At 41.4% G+C, this 10136-nt stretch overlaps 1 pseudogene across 1 annotated transcript; it reads right to left on the reverse strand.

Moving 5' to 3' along the window:
• Positions 1–5765: 5765 nt before the first annotated feature.
• Positions 5766–6565, reverse strand: LOC309824173 (phosphoserine aminotransferase-like; annotated as a pseudogene). Its single transcript has 2 exons — positions 6208–6565; positions 5766–6111 (listed from the first exon to the last, which is right to left on the reverse strand). The product of its transcript is annotated as a phosphoserine aminotransferase-like (transcript).
• Between the last annotated feature and the right edge of the window lie 3571 nt (positions 6566–10136).

Genomic DNA, 10136 nt, shown 5'->3' on the forward strand with positions numbered 1-10136 from the left:
ATCCAAGTTTGCCTCGTGATGAAATTTTGGTATAGAGGCATGTATTTTTTTCCCCTTCAGAGACTTAAATCTCCATGGATCATATAAAACGTTCACATCTTTGAAAATCACCCATTAAAAATAATCATCAGTAGTCATCTCTAGTTATTGAATTGGGGGAGTATTTGGAACTTTAAGTCTGACAACTGTGCCTTTAGAGAAGCAGAACATTCTTCATCCCTGCAGTTTCTTCGTTTGGATAAGAAAAAGGAACTTTAAGAGCTTCACTACGATTTGCTCTTCCAGAAAAAGTCACTAGTACAGTAATACGGTTGTTGAATAAATGTCAACCTGTTGACTACCCCAGCAGTTGTAAGTCTTGGGAGTCAAAGAAGTTGATTAGTAGGGAGTTCCCTGGCGGTCCAGTGGTTAGGACTTGATGCTTTCACTGCCACGGCCCCAGATTCAATCCCTGGTCCGGAACTAACATACTGCAAGCCATGTGGCCAAAGGAAAAAAAAGTTGATTGATTAACAAGAAAATTTAGCAATCTATGAAAGAATCCAAGAGGTTAAATAATTTAGGCCATTTTCTTATACTGAGGCTTGTTGACAAAAAAAAAAAAGTCAAAATTCTACTATGTTCAGGCTATTGAGTGAGACATAAGAGTAGTATAAACAAAAGTAAAACATGCTTCCTTCTCTCAAGGAACTTGTTAAGATAAAGCATAAACTTTTCGTGTATAAGAGGAGTTGTTTTTTTTTTAAGTATGTTTGCAAGATGCTAGGAATAGAAAAAGTGAGTTCTTTACCTACTCAACATCCTTTCCCTCTTTCTTCCTTCCCAGCAGAATTTTTTTTTAACATCTTTATTGGAGTATAATTGCTTTACAATGGTGTGTTAGTTTCTACTTTATAACGAAGTGAATCAGCTATACATATACATATGTCCCCATATCTCCTCCCTCTTGCGTCTACCTCCCACCCTCCCTATCCTACCCCTCTAGGTGGTCACAAAGCACAGAGCTGATCTCCCTGTCCAGCAGAATTCTGACGTTGTTCAGGAATCTCTCTCTTACCCATAGTTGGTGTCGCACAGCATCCTCAGCTCCAGAGGTGGTCTGGACTGGTCTAAGGGTAATATTACCCTCTTGTCAGGGATTGGATTAGGATCATGCATGTTCCCCAGTTCACCTCAATGAGTTGCAAGGATAGGTTTGCAGGATGCTTCCAGAAAAGCTATTCCAGGAGAACTTCCAGAAGTGATTCATGCTCCTTCTGGACATGGTTGTTCTTGGATATGAGGCTTGAAATTGCTAGTCTTTTTTTTTTTTTTTTCGGTACGCGGACCTCTCACTGCTGTGGCCTCTCCCGTTGTGGAGCACAGGCTCCGGACGCGCAGGCTCAGCAGCCATGGCTCACGGGCCCAGCCGCTCCACGGCATGTGGGATCTTCCCGGACCGGGGCACGAACCCGTGTCCCCTGCATCGGCAGGCGGACTCTCAACCACTGTGCCACCAGGGAAGCCCACGTCAACTCTTAAGTTTGTCTTACTTTTGGATTCCAGTTATCTGAGTTAATAAACTTCCTTATAGTTAAAGCAGTTTTGAGTTGGGTTTTCTATTATTTGCTATGAAAGCTTCCTATCTTAAGTAGCAAATACAGACATGCTATCTGACATCTTATGATCTAGTGGGGAAGGCAGACAATCAAATGTCTGGGTAGAATTGTGCTTCAAGCAACAGAAAACCAGATTCTAGTGACTAAACAAAAAGGGGATTGTTATTCTCATATAATAAGTCCAGAGGTAGGCACTCCAGGGCTGGTGCAACTCTTTGAGAATGCCAGCAAGGAGCCAGGCTCCTTGCTTCCTGTCTCACTATCACTAGTATATGCCTTTATGGTTGTAAGATGGCTCTACCCTTACAAGGCATGTGTCCACAAAAAGAAGGAGGAAAGTAAAGGGGGCAAAGGGCCAAGGAAACATGCCAACTGAGTATGTTTCTTTTGAAAACCTTTGCCAGAAGCTCTACCACATAGGCATAGGCTTTTGAAGAGATCAAGGGAGGGAGGCATGGTCAATGATGTTGTGTCCCTATCATTTTCCACCTCCCAAACAGTAATCAAGTTAGATTATTCCAGTTATCAAGAGAGCCATCATTCTGAATAGCTAAATTAAATGTCAAGCACTGGCAACAATCATTGCTACATCTGCTCTTTTCTGTCATGATCTGCTATGGCAGATACTTAAAAAAGTGGGTTAAAATGTATTCTTGGGCAAAAGTTGGCTAGAGCAATGGACGGACAATAGACATTGCTAGAGAGCAGTAGTTTCTGATATATGCAGAAGGAGGAAATTAAAGAAGTAAAATGGATTTTGTGAAGGTAGGATATCTGTTATTTTCATTTCTCCTGACTCTCCCGAAGTGACCAACATACTAAAGCCCCAAGAAGGCTTAACAGAAAAGAGATATGGTTCACTACTATGTAGTTTTTCTGTTCATTTTCTCCTTGATTTATCCATGTATAGCATTTAAAATTGATCACTTCCTTAAATTCACTCTTGGCTTCTAGGGCATTATATTATATTATCCTAGTTTTCTTAGTACCATTGAAGGCTCCTTCTCTTCCTCCTCTCTTCTTATTGTATGTAGAACGTCCCATCTACAGGCTTTGCTTAGGGACAGAATGGACTCTTTTTAGTGAAAACTCTGACTCTTAAATACTTCAACTTCTATTTAAAAATATGCAGCTATAATGGAATAAATATATCATTTCCATTATATATCATTAACATTCTCACTACAGTTCAAAACCAATTAGAATTTTTTTGAACCATAGTTTGCTTTTAACTAGTGAAATATTAATATTAACATTTCCTACTTTGGAGGAAGAACTAAGTATTATTAAAAAAACAGTACAGAGCTTCCAGATTGGTGAGATTCGGGGAGAGTAACATGCTGGGAGAGCATGGAAGCTCCATGCCCCTTCCCACATACCTTGCCCTATGTGTCTCTTTCATCTGGCTGTTCCTGAGTTTTATCCTCTTACAGTAAACTGATAATCTATTTATTTTCCTTGCTGTCTAAAAAACACAACAAAGTTCTGGAACAAGCCAGACAGTCCTTGAGAGGTTTGCTGAGTTCCAGGAATGTTCCTTTAGCAGATTACAAAAAAGACTTAAATGTCATTGAAGAAATGATTTCAATGATGTTAGAGATCATCAGTTCCTGCCTGCCAAGTTCTCTTCACCACCATCCAAACTTGGTGTATGCACTGCTTTGAACATGAGATCTCTTTGAACAATTTTGAACTCACCCTTCATTTCAGGATGTAACACAAAGTATTGATCTGGTAATCACCTTCTTTAGCTCAAGGATGCTACAAGCTGGAGCTGAGCTGTCAGTGGAATGGGTTCTGGAAATCATCAAGCAAGGGGTTGTTGCACTGCCCAAAGACAAGCTAAAGAAATTTCCATAACTGATATTTAAATATGTGGAAGCAGGGCAGGGGAAGGGGGAATTGGATGAAGGCAGTCAAAAGATACAAACTTCCAGTTATAAGAGAAATAAGTACTAGGGATGTAATGTACCACATGATAAATATAATTAACACTGCTGGATGTTATATATGCAAGTTGTTAAGAGAGTAAATCCTAACAGTTCTCATCACAAGAGAAATAAATTTTTTTCCTATTTCTTTAATCTTGGACCTATATGAGATTATGGATGTTCACTGAACTTATTATGATAATCACTTCATAATAAAATTGATGTATGTAAATCAAATCATTATGCTGGGGACTTCCCTGGTGGTGCAGTGGTTAAGAATCCACCTGTCAATGCAGGGGACATGGGTTCCATCCCTGGTCCAGGAAGATCCCACATGCTGTGGAGCAACTAAGCCTGTGTGCCACAACTACTGAGCCTACGTGCCACAACTACTGAAGCCCGTGCACCTAGAGCCCATGCTCCACAACAAGAGAAGCCACCACAATGAGAAGTCCGTGCACTGCAACGAAGAGCCCCCGCTTGCCACAACTAGAGAAAACCTGCGCACAGCAATGAAGACCAAAAAACAAACAAAAAAAAGTAGCCAAAAAAAAAAAATCATTATGCTGTACATCTTAAACTTATACAGTGCTGTATGTCAATTATATCTCAATAAAACTGGAAGAAAATAACACACGAACCAAAAAAAACGCAAATGTGGGAGAGGTTCTGGGGAACAGAAGTAGACAGATTGCCTGGTGTACCTTCTAGTAAAGAGGATCACATGATCATGTTTGCAATGCACACTTTGATTTGCAGAATTGGTGCCAGTTGGCAGCAGATCACTTAGTGAAAAAAAAAGGTGTGGGTGGAGTGGGGATTCACAGTAACATATGCAAAAAACCTACTTTTAAAAAGTGCAAAAATAAACAGATACAAAGGAATATTTATCATGACAGAACCTGAGGCAGGGATTAAGTGCTGATGTTTTATCTATGAGGTGCAATCTGAGGGCATTGACAGTGAGGGAGAGGAAAAGAGGAAGTTCGGTTGGCAAGTAACACAGGGGGACATAGTATGTGTGCTGGCTACTGCTTCACGGTGAGCCTGGAAGAGACACAGCTAATCACTGTGTAGAAGCATTGGCACAGCCTGCACTACCTGGACAAACTATGTGAAGAAACTGTGCCTCAGAGCAGTCTGTGGAGGGAGAAAAGAAAGGAAATCCTCCTCTCTCTCTCTGTCTCTCTCTTTTTCTAGCTGTTTTAGGATTTTAATGTTCTTCACCTATTCAACATAAAATACTGACAATATATAAACAATAAGGGAAAAGACTCTTCAGCAAAGACCTTCCAGAACTCAGTTTCCCTCTGGTCAAACACTATAAAAGAACATTCAAGTGAACAAAGGATAAGGGAATTTAACAGAGAATTTTAGTTCAACGGCATAACCAAAAAAGAGCCAATCAACCAACCTTCTCTTCTACTCTTTGAAAGGAAAGCAAAAGTGAACCTGAGAACTTCTAAATCTTTTTTGTAAAGCAGCTTTAAAAGGGAGGGAGGGTGGAAGTGGGGAGCGCAACTGTGGCTAATGTAATGTTATAATGCAGGAAGTGAAGGATTCTAACACATTCTAAAATTCTCTATGTGTATTACTGAGAACCACATTATTGGAAATATAAGCGCATAGTGATATAAACTATTTGGTACTAAAAACAGACCTTGCTATATAAACATGTAGTATGTCACTTTTATCGCTTTATGAGAATAACAGTATAAAGAAAGATCTCCAGTTTGCCCTTTAGTCTGGAACTTCTGAACACTCAGCACACGGTCAGTGCAGACCTGAATTAACAGCTGCGGAAGCCAGGAGACCCCACTGCTGTCACTTTGTTAAAGATCAAGAATCGAGTTTGTAGAGAACACCATCCACCCTCCTCACTGTGTGTTTGTGTGCCTCTAGAAACAACTTCAGTTTGCGTAATTAAGTCCACAATCAAGTGTGAATACTGAGATCTAGCTAGAAAAAGTAGCAGCAAAGGCAACATAAGCTAGTTTTTGTTAGAAAAGCAAGAGGAAGATTTTTTAAATGTTTCCTGTTCAAGTCAGAATTAAGATGTCTAAGTCCCACCAGCTGTGGATGTTTTGCTATTGTTCCTTGAAAAAAAGAAGAGTCTATAATAAATATGTCCATTCGAGAAAAATGCCGTGTTTGTTAAGTTTTTCGTAGCCATTCGCAAGTTACTTTAAATTTCGTCCGATGTTCAAGGACAGAGTACGTATTGGTTAGGATGTGTTCATAGATGTATCTCCAAATAATTTTTCATGAAGGCTGCCAGCTTCTGAACATCTTCTCTCCTGTTGGCATTATACAGAGAAGCCATGATGCCTGCCACAGACCCATGCCCTTTCAAGGAGATTATATTGAATTCAAAAGCTTTATTGAGAAATCTTTTAGTCTAAAGCATCATCTCCTTTGGCATTGCCAATGCAGAATGGAATATTCATCTTGCTTCAGAATGGAATATTTGCCTTGCTTCTATTCTGGGCATCACTGGATATACATAGGATCCTTGAGAATTATCAATAACATCATAAATCATTTGAGATTTGACAGAGCTAAGCTTCATGGTTGCTTCACCACTGTTAGTCTTCTTTTTTTTTTGCAGAACTTCCCCGACCAGGGATCAAACCCTCGCCCCCTGCAGTGGAAGCATGGAGTTTTAACCACTGGACCACCAGGGAAGTCCTTCACCACTGTTATTCTTAATATACTCCAAGACCAAGCCAATGCCATAGAAGCCGAAACAGGGAGCTGTGTTGAATAGAATTGTTTCTGGCTTGCACTTTGTATTCCAGGATGGAGGGGCACTTTCTGAGAGTGAATCCTAGCAGGATATCTTGAAAGATCACCACTGTGACCCCTGAAGAGCCAGCATTCTGCTGGGCACCATCAAAAATCACACCAAACTTGTAAACACCAAACTGGTTTATATGGGAAATTTGAGGACGTGTCAAAAACCAGCAGTGCTCCCCTGACATCAGAGATAAAGTAAAATTCTATTCTGGACCTGGTCTCATTTGTGCAGTAATACATAGAGGAAGTGACCTGATTGAAGTTCCAGGGGCTTGGATCCAGAATTTTCCTATAACTTCTAAGTTTAGAATAGATGACACTCACAGTTCCCAAACTTCTAGGCTTCTGGGGGTTTTCACGTCAATCAGGTTTAAGGGGACAGCACTGAACTGGCCCAACCAACCCTCCTCTTTGCACAAAAATCATTATCTGGAACGGTTAACAATTTCCACATGAGATTCTTTTTTTTTTTTCCACATGAGATTCTATGTGCCGTTAATAATCTCAGCTAAAGCTGATGGCCTGTGGCTCATTTCAAGAACACTAATGCCAACTCCTTTGTGGTCTAGTAGTTCTTTTTGTATGTCTAACAACACAGAGCTAGGCAGCTTGGTGGCCTGAGCTAAAACTGACTGCCTACCTCCAAGTGTTTGCAGTGCATCCCGAGCAGCATGGCTGGAGCTGGCTGGAGAGGATCCATCACAGGACAGTGTACATCTCTCTCCTGTCTCTTATTTCCCCATAGTCAGAGAGTCTTCCCCACTGGGAGTTAACTCCTCCGTCATCCCAGATTACATCACCCAGCCCCTTTGGTGGCTGTTAGAGAAGTCAGATTCCTTGCCTGTGACGTGTGGCATTTTATCGCAGTCTGAAAGTGGAAGAAAAAGCCAGAAACTTGGGGCACATTGCTAGTTGCTCTGGATGTTCAGTGGCAGCCTTGAGATAGGGCCTGGCACTTTCCTATAAAATGACTGATTTATGCCCCAGATGGCATAGCTGTGAAGGCCCAACTGACACTGGTTGCAGCAGTGGCAGCTGAGGTGGAGCAGGAAGCTCTCACCCATACTTTGTGGCTCTCCTCCCTGAAATTAGCCATGCTGCCTGTACAAGAAAAACCTCTTCTTGCAACAACATGGATGGACTTGGAGGGTACTATGCTTAGTGAAATAAGCTGGACAGCGAAAGACAAATACTGTATGATATCACTCATGTGGAATCTAAAAAATACAACAAACTAGTGAATATAACAAAACAGAAGCAGACTTACCAGATATAGAGAACAAACTAGTGGTTACCAGTGGGAAGAGGGAAGCGGGGATGGGCAAGACTGGGGTAGGGGATTAAGAGGTACAAAGTACTATGTGTAAGATAAATAAGCTACAAGGATATATAGTACACACAGGGAATGTAGCAAATATTTTATAATAACTATAAATGAAGTATAACCTTTAAAAATTGTGACTATGTTGTACACCTGCAACTTATATAATATTGTACATCAACTACACCTCAATATAAATAAATAAATAGAAAACCCTCTTCATTTGATGGGCTGCATGTAATAGCAACTAGCTAGCTAATTAAGGAAAACAAATTTTTAAAAAAGTTATGAAAAAGCTCTCAGGATGGAAGGGAAGGCTGGGGAATGAAATGTGTAAACAGAAATCAGGCAGTTCTAGAGTACTGAGAGCAGAAACTACCCAAAGTTCTCTTCTACTGGTGCTGCTGAAAAATCTATGATAATTGTAACTTGCTTCCGTTATTTTGTTCAAGGTTCAAAGTCCCAGGACAAAGTGTCTGGTTGGGCAAGGCTGGGTCAAATGCCCACTCTTTTGGGTGATAAGGAGTCTCTAATGACCAAGATTTCTATCTCATCAAGTCTACATACAACCAGGAGAGAAAAATTCTAAAAGGAAAACTGGGTTCTATTAGAAAGGAAAAACTAATGCTGTGTTGTTTAACAAAATTCACCCCTATGGCTGTTCGGCACCCAAACAATTTTATTCCCATATATATACTTTCAAAAATACTCCTGCCTAACAGAATGCAGCTATGCCTCATAAAGTAAAAGGATTCGCACTCCTTCCTCAGAAGGAGATAATTCAATGTATCATTATTTACTGCATCAAACTCTGTCAAGCGTGTCTAGGTGAAATCAATTTCTGCTCTAGCTCCAGCTCAGCTGTCTTAGATCAAGTGCCTAGAAGCAGAGCCCAGCCCAGGGATTCTTGTGCAAATGATTTGCTGGGGAAATGCTCTCAGGTGAAAGGGAGTGAGGGAAGCAGGATAGGGCAGGGAATCAGTCAAGCCATGATTTGATCTCAGCTGGAGATTAGTGTCAGCCTGATCCCACAGAATTCTGGAGTCTGGACGGTACACAGAATTGGTGCCACTTTGAAACACAGGTATGAATAAATGATCTAGATAAAAAAGGCCACGTGATTTACCAAATGAAGGCCCCAACCCAACTGGGGCCACCTCCACCTGGAACATATAGTTTGGTAGTAGTAGCCTTACCTCTCCTGATTTTATTTATTTTTTATTTTTGGCTGCGTTGGCTCTTCGTTGCTGAGCGCGGGTTTTTCCTCTAATTGTGGCGAGCGGGGGCTACTCTTCGTTGTGGTGGCTTCTCTTGTTGCGGAGCATGGGCTCTAGGCACACGGGCTTCAGTAGTTGTGGCTCGCAGGCTCAGTAGTTGTGGCTCAGGGGCTCTAGCGCACATGCTCAGTAGTTGTGGCATGCTGGCTTAGTTGCTTGGTGGCATGTGGAATCTTCTCTGACCAGGGCTTGAACCCATGTCTCCCAGGCGGATTCTTGACCACTGCACCATCAGGGAAGCCCCTCTCCTGCTTTTAAAATGGGGTCTTCTAGAGGTCCCAAATTCCCTTATACCCTCCTTCTCATTAAGTTTCCATTTTCCACTGAGGTTAGAACAAACACATAAACTTGCCAAGTAAAAGTAAGTTGATCTCTTCCAGTTTAAAATGATCTAATTCAAGTTAGATAACTTCAGTTAACTTAAAGGTCAGACCTATTATTAGGGCTATTTGTTTTCACTAAAAGCTCTTTCATTTCCACCTTTCCAAGACTTTCCAAGGTCTGGGTGCAAAGGGTTTAGGTGTTCTGATAATGGAAGGAAAGGGCCTTTATTAGTAAACTCTGACCTCTGAGGCGTAGTCTGTCTGGTGTCTGAATTTTGGCACCTACTCTCCCTATAGTTACCACTGAATGACCAATGCTAGTGTAACTGGTGGTCTGGTTTCTCAGCACTCAGGCCAGTGGTCTTCCTTGACTAACTTGATCTCACTTTGGCTTTCACTGGTATTGACAACCCTTTTAAATTCTGCTGTGTCTCCATCCAGTCCCTGGGTGGGCTGTCTACCTTATAGCTCCTGTCATGCAGTAACCACCCCCTTCATCACAGTGGCCCCATGGCAAGCCCCTTAGCACTTAACTAATATTCTTCTTATGCCATATAGGAATCAAAGGGAATTCTGAGGAGAACGAGAGCCTCAGGTTCTCTCTGTGCCCAAACATGATATGTCTCAATTCTGCTGTGCTTTACTAGCTTATGTGGTCATAGGGACACTTTGTAGTGTTCCAAATAGGTGTCTTGAGCCTTGCTTCTGTTTTTGGCTTCTTATTCAACCTCCCTGGAATTTCTGCTCACTTGCCCTGCCCCAGGCTGAACCCTAGGGCGATCTCTGAGGGACTTAGCTGGCACTTTCTACACTGTTTCTGCCAAATCTGTCTCATTACTATCAAAATCACTTCTCCCACTTTTGGTCTAATATGCAGATATCATATGCTT

The sequence above is a fragment of the Grampus griseus genome (genome assembly GCF_964374135.1).
Source record: "Grampus griseus genome assembly, chromosome: 6".
In the NCBI taxonomy this organism is placed as follows: Eukaryota; Metazoa; Chordata; class Mammalia; order Artiodactyla; family Delphinidae; genus Grampus; species Grampus griseus.